The 17,964-nt window shown below is 31.0% G+C and overlaps 1 protein-coding gene across 2 annotated transcripts in view; it reads right to left on the bottom strand.

The window, feature by feature from the left end:
- Positions 1–17,964, bottom strand: part of LOC126768623 (bifunctional heparan sulfate N-deacetylase/N-sulfotransferase) — a 122,512-nt gene that overhangs the window by 69,749 nt on the left and 34,799 nt on the right. Inside the window, exon 1 of one of the 2 annotated variants that reach the window (XM_050486820.1) lies at positions 2,514–2,740. The exons of the other annotated variant lie outside the window; for it this stretch is intronic. The gene's annotated coding sequence lies outside the window, so the exon portion shown is untranslated. Of the gene's footprint in view, positions 1–2,513; positions 2,741–17,964 lie in introns of those variants that run through there. 2 annotated transcript variants of the gene reach the window in all.

The following is a 17,964-nucleotide window of genomic DNA, read 5'->3' as shown; positions in this document are numbered from 1 at the left end:
ATTAAAAATATTATGAAAGTTATTACTTGTACATTTTATGATAATTTACTATTTATATTAAATAAAACACTACAATATAATAAGAAACTATAATATTATGTCCAAATACATATAAAATAACCTAACCTACAGTACACGGGTTTTCTTCAAGAGTAACATCGGTGCACTCTATTCAGGCAGAAACCATTAGACATCTTAACCTCGTAGAGTGTTGCGCATTCATCATACACTGAGCGAAAAGCAAACGGCATGGAGTAAAAGCGTTCTATTCTATGTATGAGCCACCATTTTCGAGTGTTATGTCAAGAAAAAGCGATTAAAGTATTCCTTGAGCTTCAAGTAAGTCTTCAGATGATAAAACGTATGGGTGTGCGCTTTACCCTAACCCTTTAAAATATCGAAATGATACAAATAAAAACTAATAGAGGTTAAAGGAATTTGCCGATTTCAAATTTGTATATATATACATATATAATAATATAATGTAAATTAATTACAATGAAGATTGCAAGTTCAATTCCTAACCTCACTGCACTGAAGCACCGATGAGCTTTCATGTCTGAAATTTGTATTATATGTATTTGTATATATATATATACAAATACATACAATATATATATATATATATATATATATATATATATATATATATATCAAAAACGGCACCGCGAAACCAAAGTATTGGCAGCTTCGCACTGTGATCAAGCTCGATAAAATAGATACTGTCATCTTTTTTTTATAGAATAGGAAGGCATATAGGCCATCAGATGGTAAGTGGTTACCAACGCCCATAGACATTGGCATTGTAGGAAATGTTAACCATCGCTTACATCATCAATGCGCCACCAACCTTGGGAACTAAGATTTTATGTCCCTTGTACCTGTAATTACACTGGCTCACTCACCCTTCAAATCGGAACACAACAATACCAAGTACTGCTGTTTTGCGGTAGAATATCTGATGAGTGGGTGGTACCTACCCAGACGAGCTTGCACAAACCTCTACTACCAGTAAATCATCAACGCTAAGAAATGTCATACGTTTTTTTTTTTCATTTTAATAATAGTCGTAAAAGTGATTTCTGTATTTAACTTTGTTTGCTTGACAACCTAATTAATTGCCCGCAAAATGTCCAATAATGGTAACCATATACTATACGACACATATTTTTATTACATATCTTCTTTTAACTCTCATTAAATTAGTATTGTCATACAAGATAATGTAAAATTTTAGGTTCATCTTACAGAATATACAAAAGATAATGGAATAGTACATACATACATATAGGAATATTTTTAATAGTTCTATAATATATAAATTGCGTTATTATAAACGCAATACAAAAACTGTTAAAAGAGTTTATTTCAATTCTTACGCTGTTTATTTAAGAAGACTTCTTAATAACTTATTTTAATTTTCTTTCTATTTTTATTTACTTTATTTCACAATAATATTTTACAGCCATTAAATTTGTTTGAGGTAATAATTATTAAAATTACTTAACAACCAAACGCACTATCTTGTGGATAGCTCACCTTAAACCTTTGACATCTGATCTAAATTGTTATCAAAAAAGCATCTGGGCCAATGATTTTAATAACTACACGTTTTTACTATATCAACTTTTAACGATAAATTTTAAAACATGTTTCAATGATGATTTCGTAACACGTTTTAAGCTCCGTTCTATCTTTCTTCAAACACAGATACCTTTTTTTATATCTGTATAGATAGATTAAGAAGAAGCTATTCTATGGCTCGAGAATTTATTTTGTCTCGCCCCTACAAAGATTTATGTTCTTTGTAGGCAGAAAACTGCTCGGGTCTTTTTGCCGCGTAGAAGTAGTAATGTTGAAAGTAGGCGTAGAAATATTGGATCTTCGTTTTAAAATTCCCTTTGGGAATTGAACTGATAAGATGATATATCCTAAGACTGTTTATATTCTCTAAGAACAATAAAGAGTTAAAACATCTTTTGCCCATCAATGTAATAACAAAATACTATAATAACTTAATTCGCGTAATTATTGACTATGGAATAATTTTTTTTTAAACTAATATAAAATATTTTTTAACTTCCCACTATTTTCATGATATATGGAATCCTAGTCTATTAATGTTTAAAAAAAATACCTTTTTTCGTTATCTTCGTTATCGTTAACTCTGTGTAAGCTTACGATGTAATTATTTTTTGGAAGCAACGCTAAAAATAATTTAGTGTAGTTTAATAACCGTATCAAAATTGTAACTGTATTCAACTACTTAACTGGAACATGTTATAATTAATAATGAGTACTATGTATATCAGAAACAAAACTTTTGTATTCACATATATGTATTTCATGTAGCTAGCAAATGTATCATAGTAATTTTTTTTAAAATCATGTATGATAATGTTTTATTCCAAAAGCAATTTAACTATTTAATATCGCGAAAATCGTACGGTAATAACAGAATATATGTAAAATTTTAGATAAAAAGCAGTTTAATGCGAAACAAATCATCTTACCCTATATACGTGGAGTGTCCCGTATCAGTCAGCATTTATTCACGAAGTTTAAGCAAATTATTCACAATAAATGTATTACGCTGTATATATTTATGATATTATCTCTTAAGGTATTATTTAATAAAATTAAATATTAAAGAGGAAGCAACACTTATTGTCACACATTTCGTACGCGTAAGCCGGATGAGTTCGTGGAGCGCGACACGTCAAACCTTCCGGGCGTCTCGGGGCATACTGAAAACAGCGACGCTTCGCATCGGATCGGCGGGAAGACGATACAGAAGCTAAGTTTGTAGGCGTAAGCTTTCAGGGGCTACGGAACTCTACGTATGGCGAAAAATTATTTCCCAAGGAAAAATTAGGCGCGTTCCGACCGCGACAGTCCATTCATTCACGACGAACAACGCTTGGCGTTTCGATACAGCGCACGATCTCGATTAATGCTAAGAACGCCAATAAATATTGATGCTGACTTCTTTGTCTTGCTGAGGATTCGTTCCATTTTATTAATGTTAAGGAACACTCACATTTTCTTGATAAATCGTATGTATCGTCCCATTTTTTAAACCAGCCAATAAGCTCAGGATAAATAACGTAAATAATTAATAATACCTATTATTGAAATATATTGAGGAGCTTCACATTAATTTCCTTATTAAAATAGTATTGACGAAATACATATTTTGTAATAAAGGTTGACATTAATAAATACTAGTTAAAAACGTGATTTTCGTGTAAAAACCGTACTTTTTTGGTTTTCCAATTTTATCATCTTTCTTGATTACAAAAATAGTACAAGCGCTTTACCTCCGCGGCTTCACTCGCATCATAAATGGGCATTGCTAAATACCAATTTTCGTAGCTCTTATATACAGATATATATAGTAGGTACATTGAAATTAAAAAATGTACGTATGTGTTTGTTTTAAAAAATGTATGTATGTAGTTAAAAATTGGGAACAGCAAAAAAGACTTTTAGTTTTAGATACGGGGTAATATTTGCTATTTAAAAAAAACATAGTTCATAGATTTATTAAACATTTCGCATCAATATTCTGATCGTCGCTATACATGAAGCTAGAATGAAAATAAATTCAATGCGTACATTTCAATTTATAGCACAAAAATCAATAATCAACAAAATATATAAAAATATATTTAAAATCATAGTCGATTAAAACTATTATACATTATATATACAATGATAAAGCAATTTTAAACATTTCGTGAAAATGCTATTTTTTGTCTATCATATGAACAAGTGAATCGCATTTGAGAAAATGAAATCACGTAATCGCTCAACCAGGTACAAGCATCATGCACGCAACGTTGATTACTGTCCATTTCTATCGAATTGAAGCAAATAAACCGAAAGTATATTGTGTGATTTATTAATAGATAATATATTTGATATTTGTAAACAAAGAGTTCTAATTTTGAATATTGTTCCTAAACATTATCGTTTTAGGTGAATTTTATATCAAGGAGAGTCAGGGTGTAGAGTTTGCGATTTTGCGAAGATGCATCCGGCAAATATCCCAAATAGTAATATTATTTACCTCCCAATAGTAAAAGTAATTAATGAACAGGGATATATTCCTGATTTTCGTATTTATGAAAAGAAAAAAACGTTTCTAAAATTTTAAACTATCTGTCCCTGTCGGATACGAGAGGGAAAAGTAATACAAATAAATTACCGTTTGTTTTTTCAAACAATATGTTTTTTGATTTTGCATGGATAAATCCTGTTCAAAATAACAAATAAAATATTTTATGTAAACTATAATATATTTTCAAGGTTTATCTAAAAATAATTATAATTATACATAAGTAAATAAAAATAAGATCGCGTCGCGAGGCGTTTGGTAGCTTGGGTGCGCTCCGATACTAAAAACCTAAAGAGTACGTAAGTAAAGAGTTATCAACACATCTATAAAACATACACATGTATGACGCTGTTGACTTTATTTCTTTAAATAATTTAATATATATCCTAGAAATGATTTAGCATGTATTATAAATATTATAAGCTTTCCGGAAGATATTACTTAACTGAAAGAACAAAAAGCATATTCGTGTATATTAAAAATACATTGAGATCGTGAAAGTTGCGCTTTATTCATTGCACTTTCGATTTGTTTTAAAAAAACTACGTTGAAAATACAACTAAAATAAAAATAATCCTGAGATCCCTTTTAAGCTTATTTTAGTACGAGCTTTCTCTCAACAACTTCCATCACGTCATAAGTTTATGAACATATTGTCATACATCAGTACGTCTATCATATTCGGCGCTGTCTAGTTTCTTAAACAACAACAGCCTTTTAGTCGCTTTCCGCAGAGGTGAAGCTACTTCATTTATGAAAAGCTTTCAGGTTCGGCAGAGCTAGAGGGGCTCTATTCAAATCACCGACAAGGCTTAACATAAATCAAGTATTGAATAAGTTATTTTCACACCACATGCATTGTTTCGTTAAGAATAGTATAATAGATTATTATATCACCCAGAAACATATCTTAACCGAAGGATTCGCGATTAAAATCCGGAAAGGAACACTGTGTCGCTTTATTTAATATGTATGTACTGAGTAAAAATCATCAAAAATAAATTTAAAATTATTATTTATTAAACTTATATAATTGGACGACTGGTGAGAGATTGTATCACTATGAAATAAAGTTTCACAACGGAACTTATACAAAATAACATACAAATTTTTGCACTCTTTATTCGTAAATCCAGGCCATTAAATTATTAATACAAACTTCCGAATATATATTTTGATAGTAATAGTATATAACTAAGAATTTCTTCCTCGCCCATGTTGAAGATTAAGTCCCTTGAAACAAAAACAACATTGAGCATGCTCCCGGTAGTCGGATGGCGAACATTTCTGTGTAAATAGATAAGGCAAGTGTCCGGCGGTCGTAAGCCGACCGAGAACGTAAGCGGAACGGTAAGCGGCTCATACGATTTGCTGCTACTAAAGTTTATTCATAGACCTAATTAGCTTATTACCTAAATTATAAATAAATTTCAACTAAAAACACAATAATACTTTACATAATATTTTTTTCTATAAGTCGATATATTATCCAAGCGAAAAACCAGCCAGGCATATATACAAGCAAACTGCTAAAATATTTGAAAGATATGGTTAAGGAAAAATGTTTTATCGTGAAATAAAAACCTATATGAATTAAAACATTTTACTTAGAACTAGAAGTTATAGGATATGGGTAACTTACGCTAAAATTTTCGCTAAATATAATTTAACGCACACAAATCGTTATTCATTTCAAGGCTATCTCAAGGGTGATATTAAAAAGAACCGCAGGTTACGCCACCCGCTGAAGACTCGTACGGATATAAATCACAAACTTTCGAGATGAAAAACTTTGTTTAAGTAAAACATTCGAAAGCAAGCAGGTAACGATCACCAATTAATTATTTTCACATTTTTTTATATAACAGTATACTTATAAGCAAATTTTCTAATAAGCTTGTAATAGTCACAAATAAAATAAAATAAAAAAATAATATTTTGTTTTACTAATCTATTTTTACCTTTTTATATTTGACCATTTTTATTATAATCAATTTTTAATAGAAAGACAGAAAACGCGACAAGGAAATGGTCACTTTCGCCCATTATTTTATAATTCTGGCACAAATTATGTGTAATAATGATTATTACTATAATAGTGCCTCGTACAAATACAATATTTTATTTTAATTTATCCTTTTTTTTTCATTATAAATACGAAAAAATACTAAATCAATATTCATGTATGATGTCATGATGCTCACGTATTAATATTTGAATATAATATGATATATATATGAGTTTATGAATTTAATAGATAAAATATTATATTACATCACTAATACGTATTTCATTTCACTTTATACTAGTAGAATAAAACGAGACAAACTTTTTTCATAAAAATAATACAAGGCATTCGGTTGCGAAGAAACAAAAACTGCGAACAGTTACTTATTAACTTTTATAACTGTTGTAATATTCCCTTGCAACTTGTTTGCATTAAAATTTCTGAACGTTGCTTTTAACTTAAGTCAATTTTGAAATTATTGTTGTTCGGATCATTTGTGAGCATTATATTGTTGTGCAGTTTTAAACTTACGATTGATGTCGTCCGAGAATTCGCTCTCCTAATTTCCGCTCGGACGGATATTCGTATTGGTCGTAGATTTATTTGCTTCAATTTATATTTTGTCGAAAGACGTAAATTATTGTGATCTTGTGGACGGATGCACAGTATATGTAAGGAATCAAATGGGTTATCTAATCTAATTCTAGTAATATCCTGAGACATTTTTCACACACGGCCATCTGATCCCAAATTAAGCTTGTACAAAGCTTGTGCTATGGAAACCAGACAACTGATATACTACATATACTACTTTTTTTTTGTAAATACATACTTATATAGATAATTACACCCAGACTCAGGACAAACATTCATGTTCATGCACACAAACGTCTGTCCTGGGTGGGAATCGAACCCACAACCTTCGGCGTGAAAGGCAAGTGTTCTACCAACCACGCCAACCGGCTCGTCATGTAGTATATAGTAGTATGTTGATAAAAGTCAAATCACAGCATATTTCAGGAAGTGACGAAATCTGGGTATTTAAGATAATAATAGTATATAAAGTATAATAGCTATACACTTGACATGTTTAATAAGTATTCTATTAATATCATATTCCGAAAATTTGGACTTTCTATAGCTGTTCTTTATCTTAATAAAGTTACGAATTCAACAATCATAACATACGTCTGGTTTGTTATATATATAAATGGCTCAATCTTATTAAACATTTTTTTTAACTGAACCTGTAACAGTAAATCTATCAAAATCTTACGAATCTTTTCTCACCCATTTCCGGACTACCTTTTTTTTTCAAGTCAATGCTTCTCTTTTATATGAATCTGTATAATTTATGACAAGCATGTGTAAAATCTTACGTCTGCAAACGTTTGGAACTATTTCATAAAAAAATATTGTTTTTAAAAAGGTTTTTTTATATCAATTTATTTTTGCCATTTCTATATAAACTTTTAATGGAGAAAAATTAGTTATACGCTTCACAAAACAAAAAAACATAACAGTGGCCTAAAACTGAATTCAACCATAAACAGTTTAAAAAGCTTTGTTTTCAATCTGCGGTCCATAGAGCGTGCAATAATGTGAACGGCATGTGTATCAACTGCGTAACTTTATATTCATACCAAAAGGATTATTTGAAACTATAAAATTAACTGTTTAAATGTAACCCAGGTTTATTTTATAGTGTAGTGTTCAGGATCATTTTTTAAGGAAAACCGTCATTGCCTTGTTTCAGGAAATTATTTATATTCCTTTTTACATCTCCTATTAAGCGTAAAACTTGTGCTAGAATGGAATTAATCTAACACACAGAAATTCAGGATTGAACCTGTGGCCTTCACATCGCCTGGCGGTCCGTATAAACTGCTTTCCGCCGTTGAGACTTTGGAAACGTATTAGTGAAAATATAATTTTCATTAAGGCGGCCTATGCCGATTATTCGGTTATCAGATTAAACTTATACCTTGAATCAAGACTATGTATTGTTGGAAAATACTATAGTATCAATAAATATGAAGCTATTTAAATAACCGGTTGTTAGCAGGCGAGCTTTTAGCCTAACACATTATCTAAAGTTGAAACAATTCGTTAAGCACGAAAACGTGTTAAGGGGAAGACTTAACACGTACACGTAGTACAATTTAATTTATTTGTTGAAATAAATAACACAATAGACGACAAAATATCTATAAGTTATAATATAATATAAGTAGATAACGATTACTGCCGAATAATTTTGTAATGATTTCTATATTTATTTAAATTTGTTTTTTTTATGTTTAACAAACATGATGTTGATTATTATTCTGATATCAAGAACATGAACTATTTTTACCTGATTGTATTCCATTTATTACCTAAACCTACAGGACGTAAGACAATTAACCATTGAAATTCTATCTTCGATCTTCAACTACCGAACGATAATTTCGATACACTCATTACACGATTAATTTTACGTAAATAATCTCAAGGTCCAAATTATCATCATTTATAATTCATACATTCGTAAATTATTTTGTATGTGAAAATAAATAATTAATACAAATAATTATTTGCATATGCTTGTTAAATGTAATTCGGACAGTGTCAATGGACTAACATACCAAAAAAACCTACACAAAACCCAGTGAAAATTGTTAAGCGCTACGCATCTTTTTAGTCACGGTTTTTTTTTTACACAACATAAGACGTCTATTATATTAAAAACTTACTTATATATGAAAAAAAAAACATTGTTTTGATCAAAATATATAATAATAATATTAAGCTGACAGTTCGTTAAGCCTGTCCAAGAAACATCACATTGTTAATTACTTTACGTGCTACACACGACATGACAGGGAGAAAATTGAATTTTAACTTTTGAAACAGCTCCGTATTGACGTCGCGTGCGTGGAAAACGCGTAATAAACAATTAGGCTTTAATGGAAAATTAAAATATGAATGTGAAACGATTTTCTTGCATTCATTTTATGTAGTAATTAAACCAGACCGTGTTTCGGTCATCTGGTCTAATTGCTTGTCACTGACCTTTATGTAATTACTCGAGTTTTTATTCATATTCTATTCTTCTGTTTCTAAGGCCGTCAAGAAACGATTATCAAATTTAATGTTAGTCTAAGATTTAATGGGATCACTATGACACATCCTTCGAGTATTCAAGGAATATTAGGACGAAGTTAAAAGGCAGAATAAATTCGACAGTCGACAAGACAATGCGAAGGATGTAGACAAAAGTTTTTTCATAAATGTGCACGGATCGCAGAACCGGGAGAGTGAACAGCTGACGACTGGCTCGAGGCAGGGACGCTGTACTTTAAGACTTGCTGGCAGATGTATTAAAATGGGAAAATGGGGGATATTTTGTCAGATTTTATCACTTAGCTCGAGGCGACATGAATAGAAAAGAGTTAAATGTTCCTACAGATGTCCGCTATCTTCTTTTGTAACATTTTGAATTAAATGAGTCGAAACTGCCTCGGGAATCTGGAAGTTTTATATAGTGTAACCATTGAAATATTTTCCCTTTAATGTTTTTCAATTTAAAATTATTTCCTTTAAAAAAATACATTGACTCCCTTTACGAAAGCAGCATTATATAAGCAGCGTCGTCTCGTACTTGATAATGCGTTGGAAGATACATATATCTAATGCTATAGTATATCTTCAAATGTAATCATTAGAAAACATAATAACTTAATTATATTTAAATATTCCAAATATGCTTTTTTACTATGATATGTGAGTTAATTAGTATAATTATTGATAATGATCGTCATTAGCATCATTTGTATGTGGTTTATGCTTAATTAGTTTGATAGATGAAATAAAAATTGTCTCAATTTTAAATATGGTTTAATCGTAAATTAATAACAGGTATACAAGTGGCAATTAAAAATAATTAAATTGCTTATTTCATGAAAAGAAACGATTCTTATCTTAAATATTCATAAATAAATTAAGAACTTTTATACTGACAACCCCGAGTAAAGTTTGGTATATTATTATGAAGGAGACATGTAACAAGATACTTTTATTTGACTAAGCCCGCCTCCTGATATGCACGATATCAAGTAAAAATAGAGAACAAAAGTAGCATTTTAGTATGTGCTATTCGTTATTGCGAGTATTCGACAAGTTTAGCTGCGCCGGCAGATACGAAGCGAACAGGAGTATCTATAATTGGATTCGTTATTGTTACTACAAACGGATTGTCGTGTCTAAACTAAATCAAACTTTATTTCCGGTGGGAGTCACCGACGAGCCAGCGCTGTTATGGACGATATTGGGAACAAACTATAACCCACTTTTGCTCATTATCATAGCTATCCCCTCAATGAGGAAGCCGTCGACGGTAACTTTTATTGCTCGACCTTGTAATAAAATAAGATACATACAATTTTTTTATTAATTATAACATCGATAAGTAATAATTTTGTTTCTGTTTTATAATTTAACAAAATTGTACAACGTAAAAAACCAACACATTAAAACATAATCTAAACTATAGAATCTGTTACTTAACCTTTGCTACCTTAAACCTTTGCTTTAGAATACTGAAGTCATGCTTACTGTTTTGAATAAAACTACACAATTTAAATAATCTAATTTTACTTTCGTGTCGTAAAAAAACACGGAAAACTATTTGTACCATATTAATATTTATCAACAATTTGACCGTACAATAATATAAAATCCTACAAAACACAACGGTGGAAAAAAAACTATTGCGTTAATAAACATTACAGTCATCCATGCACGTCGACGCAACGACGCGGACGAGAGAGCGCACATCGCCAAGTGAAATCGAAAATAAATGAACACATGGATGTATTAATTTCACTTTTAATAAACTATTTAATACCTAACTAATTCGACAACATATTGCTATTAATGTAAAAGATCCGATAAAATATTTTAATAGGAAATCGAATACAGGCTTGAATTTATTATAGTACATATAAACTGCCTTAAAGCAAGCCATCGCTTAATCCACGTAACCACCAATAAATAAATTTTAATATACCATTATATTACCACCAGCACCAAAAGTATGTATAAAATTTCAGCTCAATAAATTCAATGCAACTGCTTTAAAATTAACTTCATTTGAACGACACATCAAACAAGTAAAGTTAAATAAAAGCTTGTAAAAAATTGAAAAATTAACATTTTGCTGATTTGAATAAGAACTATAAAGCATATTTATGACTGGGAGCATTAGACAAATCTTGAACAGGCGTCGCCACTTAAAATAAGCTGGCACGATTTCAAGTGCCGTCAACCTGAATGCGAACTATTCAGTTCATCAAAACCAGATGTTTCCTAGTCCTATGTTAAGACTTTCGTGAACAAGTAATGCCAAATATAGTCATTTTGTAATTAATCATACAGTATTGGCGCGAAATAGCAAAACACTTTGAAGGTTAAAGTATGTGCTTCAAAATAAATGATTGATACAGAAATCCCGCAACTCCATCCTTGCAAATTTGTTTGTCCCGTAAAATCTGTTATTTATATGCCTATATTACCCAATTCCCTGTCTACCTCAGCCTCGACCGTGGAAGATGTCAAATTTCATTACGATCGTTTCAGTGGCTTTCTCGTGATGAGAATGTCATGTAACAGATACAGTTTGTTATATTGGTATAGAGACTGTGATTATAATAAAACCGTAAATATTCGCAGACATAGATTAGTGCTAACAATAATGGTTGATTTTGTTTAAAAATATCCTGTTCGTGAACAATTGTGGGGATAGCATATTTTCATCTAACTGGATAAAATTTCCATTTGTTGTTTGCTGATGGTAGAGTTTTGTGCAGGACCATGAAGAAATTGTCCAGTTATTAGAGGCATTTAAATATATAAAATGTAACAAGACGCAAATGTCCCAGAGCTGAGCGAAGGCCTTCTTTCCTCGTAAGGTTTGGCACTTATTCCACAAACAAAATTGATGTATTTTATACATACGTCTACATAAGTCTCAGAACTTCATCTGACAGCATATGCAGATATTCACACAATGTTTTTCTTCACCGCGGAGCACGACTTGAATTTGGACCTGCGATATATTATATAAAAATAATAATATGGATATATTATAAACAAATAATATATCCATAACGTGGTTATAAAATGCGATATTCAAAATTCTTAACCATTGATTCAGAATACAAACCCGAGCAAGCACCACTGAAATTTCATAATTATATTTTATTATATATTAATATTTATTTATTTGTGTTAATAATTCATCTCGTGCTCGGCGGTGAAGAAAAATTAATAACTATTTACCATCAAATCTTACTACGTAGAAAAACGAATAATCTATCATTGTATCGTTTATTAAAAACAAAACATTATCGCTTGATAATAAGAGAAGATATTTTGAAAAGTGTATTATAAAACACTAGTTTTTGCGTGGAGCAGGTATTACGTATAAAAAAATTGCACTTGTCCTTCCTTGGGGTTCAAGCTTGCTTCACACATATTACTTCATCAAAATCGGTTCAGTATTTAGTAATGTTACCTATAGATATACAATACTATTACAGTTTATGTTTAGACGCGTGTCATGCGAGTATATTATATTGTTAACGATTATCTATGAGTTCTAAGGTAAGCTAGATGTCATGGGGCTAATTTTTGACAGCGACATAATTTTGATCTCATATTCTTCAATATCGATATTCTGTTACCGTTTATCAATGTTTCTCTTTTTCTTTCCTCTTTTACATATTATGTAATTTGATGAAAAATATGTAAATTGTCGCTAAATATCTAAATATCCTAAAATATGCGAATCCCAAATTGGCCAGACGGACAAATACAACGTATTGTATTTGTTGTTATTTATAAGGAGTAATCGTATTTTATTAATAATAATAACGATATCGAAACGTAAAGTCAGCGAAGTGTAGTTTGTATATCATATTTAATTTTTTGCCTAAGTATATATGTCCTTAAAATTTTAAAGAAAACTATGTTTTCAAAGCAAATAATTTATCATGCAGTGCATGTATTAACATATTTATGGAGGCAGACATAAGACACATTTTATGGTAATTGTTTTAACTATAAATAAAATCTAAATTGCAAATGAACAATGAACGTGATTTTCCATTAATGAAACTATTTTAGATCACGTCACATAAAACACAGCCGCAATGATTGTAAACAAGAATATATGTGTGTTTGGAATTTCTAACAGTTATGTATGAATAATGACAAATTTAAATGCTACATTATATAAAACTACCGCATCACCCGCGGCTTTGCTCGCGTCCTAATTCAGAATTGCTAAGTACCAGTTGTCATAGATCTTTCTTAAAAAATGAAGGATTTTCATAAAGCAGAATCATCTTATTTATTCACTTGCTTAGTGGTTACATTTTCAAAAATCATATGTGCTAACCTACTGTGTAAAAAGAAACCCGTATTTTCATGGTGCTAGCCCCAGTGGCTGTGCGTTGATTTGTCAGTCAATCGCATTATAATATTATAACTTTACTGGTGGTAGGGTTTTGTGCAAGCTCGTCTGGGTAGGTACCACCCACTCATCAGATATTCTACCGCAAAACAGCAACACTTGATATTGTTGTTTTCCTGTCCCTTTCCTGAAGGGCGAATGAACCAGTGTAATTACAGGGGCAAGGGACATAAAATCTTAGTTCCCAAGGTTGGTGGCGCATTGGTTATTTAAGCGATGGTTGACTAACTTACAATGCCAATGTCCAAGGGCGTTTGGTGACCACTTACCATCAGGTGGCCTATATGCTCGTCCGCCTTCCTATTCTATAAAAAAATAAAAAATTAATAAAGCTACAGTGTTTGTTTTTTTGACATCGCTAATATAGATCATATTTGATTACCAAATGTTATGAAAATATCCACGTTACCCAATACTTCTACGCATACGTCTACCCATTTATAGATTACGTTTAAAGCGGGTGAAACCACACGGAACAGCTATGTAAAATATATGTATATATTATTTTATTATATACTGTACTATTTTAGTATGTAGCATATATAGTACAGTAAAAGTAGTTGTCCACTAATAAAAGTTGGAATAAAATAAATCAATTATCGTAAAGAGTAGATGTACCATATTGTCGTTCATATTTCTATATGAATAAGACAGTTGGTCTCTAAGTTCTGCAATTTTCGAAAGAAATAAAAATGGAACGTGTTTTCAGCTCTATTGTGAGGTTATAAAAATCCAAACATTCAAACTGGGCGAGTTTCAGCGACATTATACGAATTAATGTTATAAACAAACATCGACGATTGGCTTTAATCCAAGTAGGTTGGGGCGCCGGCGCTACTTCGCCGCGGCGCGCCAGCCATTTACTATGCAACTATACGAGCTCGGAGCTTCCACCTCTCAGTTGATCAATGACTAATCTTTAACCTATCAAAGATTACCTTAAACCTTTGCTTTAGAATAATTTTAAATCATTTATTAATTGAATAAAAATGTGTTATTTTAGATTTTTAAATGACCGGCCTTTGTCTACGCAGTCTGTGACTGATATTAACCGGATTTTGGCTTGTCAAACAACTATAAAATGTATAAGCCTTAAACTGCTTATAACTTTTTATTATACTGCAGAAGAGGGCTATTCGTGCAATTTATAACCTGGGCCCAAAAGATTCACTAAGATGTAAATTTAAAGAAATTAAAATAATGACTGTCGCTTCTCAATATTTATTTGATAATGTTATATATGTACGCAAAAACATAACAGATTTTCCCAGAAATTGTAACGTCCATACTGTTAACATCAGAAACAAGTATAAACTTACAACCAATATTACCAGATTACACAGGGTTAGTAAGTCTTTTATGGGTCAATGTATACGCTTTTATAACAGGATGCTAGAAAACGTTCAAAAATATATTGTGAAATTCAAAAGAATCGAAGAAGAAACGCTTGTATGCTAAAGGATATTACACAACCAATGACTTTTTAAATGATTGCACACCTTGGGAATGAAACCTCATTCGCCTCCAGGTTATTTCAAATTAATATATATATATATATTATTCTGCTATTGTTGTATATACTTATAAAGTAAAGGATAAGATATAAAAAAAATCCCGTTGAATTTCTTTTGCCGGTTCATCTCAGGTCTGAGGTGTTTATGTCCGAACCGGGAGTAGATTTATAACAACCAATAAGTAAGTGTAACGCTTCTATATTGAATAAAGATTTTTGACTTTGACTTTGCTTGAACAATTGAAATGTAAATTATTATGTGTCTCATAAAAAAGAACCATTAGTCAAAAACTTTATAAAGCGTAGAAATGATCTACTACAAATGAGTAGGCACGCACAAAAGCCAAGTTTATTTACGGTTTCAATTAAATCGTAGCTTACTTCATAATTCGCACAGTAATAGAGGTCTTATATTATCTGCATGAAATTTGACTCGCAAACCGCAGTCTCCCTAGTGGATCGACATAACTCGACCCAAGTTGAAAGCTTCAATTACGCGAAGTGAGTTGTTCACGCAGGTGACTCCTTAATTACGGGGTTGAAATTGAGCTGCCCATTCGGCTGTCACGTTTGCAAATGGATTATCATGTGCTGTTTACGTAATCCGAATCGTTTATGCCCTAAGAACTCATAATCGCTTTGTATGTTTGAAGTGGAAATACGCTCAATATTGATTTATTAGAAATTCTAATTATAAAATTACTAAGTAAATTATTCCGCTTTTTAGGGTAGTTCAAATGATTGTAATAACTGAGTTAAAGTTATATGTTTATTTTATATTTAATCTAAAAATCAAAATAATTTAGGTATGAAATTGACCGCAAGCAAGTAACAAACGTTAGTTTATTTGATTAGTTTATTTGTATATATTTTATAGATCATATAAATTAAACATGAAATAACATTTAATAATTTACATATTTTGCTTCATATTGCAACCGACAGAACATGATATATTCCATATCAATATGTACGAAATGAAATACGTTTTTTGTTTAATTACTGTTTGTATTTGACACTTGTTTGAAATCCGCCATGACGTTCATTTAAAATTGACCGATTTCAGAGACGTTTTAATTAAGCTCGGAATCGACGTATTGGACAGACTCGAAATAAACAAGGATTTTTGAATATTCTCTCTCCACCTTCGCTCTTTTTTAAACCAATACAGTCCAGCCCAATATGAAAATAACCGATCGCCAATTTAGCACTAAAAAGAAAATTCAGATTTAGGAAATTGTTACTTTATTTATTGGCTTAGTAATAACTTTCTATCTTGCAACGATTATAATAGACATTAACCGGTGACTTACAAAAACTCGTCTTACAGTCAAGTGAGTTTTGTGTCTTTAAAAGCCGCAAAGAAAAGTTTACGACTGCATATATCGTTTAATATAAATAAATAAAACAGGTTAAAAAAATATTAAAATTTAAAAATAATTAAAACTTTTGCCGATTTATTTCAAGATTTAAAACCTAAACGAAAGATAGTTTAGCAGATTACAAGCGGATCGATAACTTGGATATATCGTGATTGTATTAGTTTTAATGAACATCTCCGTAACAGCCTGTGAATGTCCGTCCCACTACTGGGCTAAAGACTTCCTCTCTTCTTTTTGAGAAGGTTTGGAGCTTATTCCACCATGCTGCTCCAATGCGGGTTGGTGGAATACACATGTGGCAGAATTTCAGTGAAATTAGACACATGCAGGTTTCCTCACGATGTTTTCCTTCACCGTATAGCAAGAAATGAATTATAATCACAACTTAAGCACATGAAAATTCAGTGGTGCTTGCCCGGGTTTAAACCTACGATCATCGGTTAAGATTCACGCGTTCTTACTACTGGGCCATCTTTGCTTAACATACTTATAAACATCTCATTATGTATTAAGTATTAGGGGTACAACCATAATATGACCTTAACCAAGTCAGATTGTTTATCTATTTAATAAAATAAACTTGGTTTTAAAAATATTTTGAAACGATTACCATATTTTTAAATTATTCGTGAAATTAAACAAAAACGCTTGTCATTTATGTACATAATTTCGTGGCCATTCTACAAAATGGATTACGACTTTTGATTAATAAATATAAGGAACGATTTAATATCCTAAAACCGGGCAGTTTTGTAAGACAAACGATCGTCTGATCCCGCTGTCTCGGTAAGAATCATGTACAATTGTACACTGACTAAATAAACTACGTTTGTGAGCTTACCGTTGCCCAAAGGAATGACAAATCTTGCTCAGCCTGGGAATTCTGAGATGCTTTTAAGTAAATATTTTTATGAGATATTCTTCGTTACTTCCATTACTTGTTCCAGCTGTATTAGCAAGGATCCATTTTAAGATTTTTTCTTTGCAGTTTTCTTAAAACCTTTTCCAATACTTAAAAGTACCAGTTGAAATAGTTTACACTTTAGTTAAAATCAGTGATGCTATTTTTTGACATACATATATATAATATGTGTAGCGTAAAAAGCGATATTATCGCTTACCAGCGACTTTTATTTCAGATGGTTTTTAAAAATTAACATTTGAAAATTGAAAACCTACAAATACATACACACATACTAACATACGGAAACACTACACATAATAGATAAAAAAAGCTTTAATTAAAAAAAAGTATTTTACTTTCAAACAAACAAAAAATTATTTTAACTTAGAAAACTTCCATTACTTAGAGTTGTAGAGATAAGGGAAAAAACAAAAAATATAACTTAAAAGCATAATTGTTGGTATTCCTCGTTTAATCCTGGCATTCGTAAGGATAAGATCCCGCAGGTTGGGTAACTGGGT

The sequence above is a fragment of the Nymphalis io genome, chromosome 5 (assembly GCF_905147045.1).
Source record: "Nymphalis io chromosome 5, ilAglIoxx1.1, whole genome shotgun sequence".
In the NCBI taxonomy this organism is placed as follows: domain Eukaryota; kingdom Metazoa; phylum Arthropoda; class Insecta; order Lepidoptera; family Nymphalidae; genus Nymphalis; species Nymphalis io.
The sequence above is the reverse complement of the archived record's forward strand: the minus strand, read 5'-3'. Positions and strand labels throughout refer to the sequence as shown.